Below are 708 nucleotides of genomic sequence, written 5' to 3' on the forward strand. Positions count from 1 at the left end.
CTCTTCCCTGTGTCCTTCCCTTCATGCCCTCCTGCTCCCTGAGCTGTCTCCCTGTACATACACAGCCCTTCTTTGCCCATGATTGTTCTGCAAGGAGTGTATCTACATCGGATAAATGTTCAACTCATATGCCTGTCATTTTTTTGGCTGGAAGCCACAGGTGTGGGTTCAATTCCAAACCTGAAGGGCAGCTAGGGACCACAGTCCCAGTGGTTCCACCAGGCTCTATTAGACAAGCAAACATGGTTCCCTTTTTTTTTTCTTTCCCAAATGATTTTGAGTTTTGTTCCACATAGTTCTCCTTCTCTATCCAGGATCTCCTACATAGATCCCCCTCTGAGTGGTTGACAGTGGTAGCTGGGCACCATCTTCTTCTGGTCTCATAGTTGTATAGGCTGTAGATCACATGGTATACCACTTGCTTGGATTAATTGTTTCCATGAATCTTTGGTTTTCTTCATTCCTCTTTGCTCTGGATGAGGAGAGACCCATTGTTGCATCCAGATGGCTGCTTGCAAGCTTTTAAGATCCCAGTTGCTACTTGCCAAAGTAGGATGTGGAACAATATTTTGTATAGTATGTTATGACAATTGAGCTTGATGTCCCCTGGGACTATGGTCCCAAGCCCACAGGTCCAACTACTCACTCCTACTGGGTAGCTGGCTGTGGCCATGATATGATTACAATCTTGTCCCTTGTCAGCTCTAC

Source organism: Orycteropus afer, unplaced genomic scaffold (genome assembly GCF_000298275.1).
Source record: "Orycteropus afer afer isolate SDZICR_OR568_19922 unplaced genomic scaffold, OryAfe1.0 scaffold00908, whole genome shotgun sequence".
Taxonomy (NCBI): Eukaryota; Metazoa; Chordata; class Mammalia; order Tubulidentata; family Orycteropodidae; genus Orycteropus; species Orycteropus afer.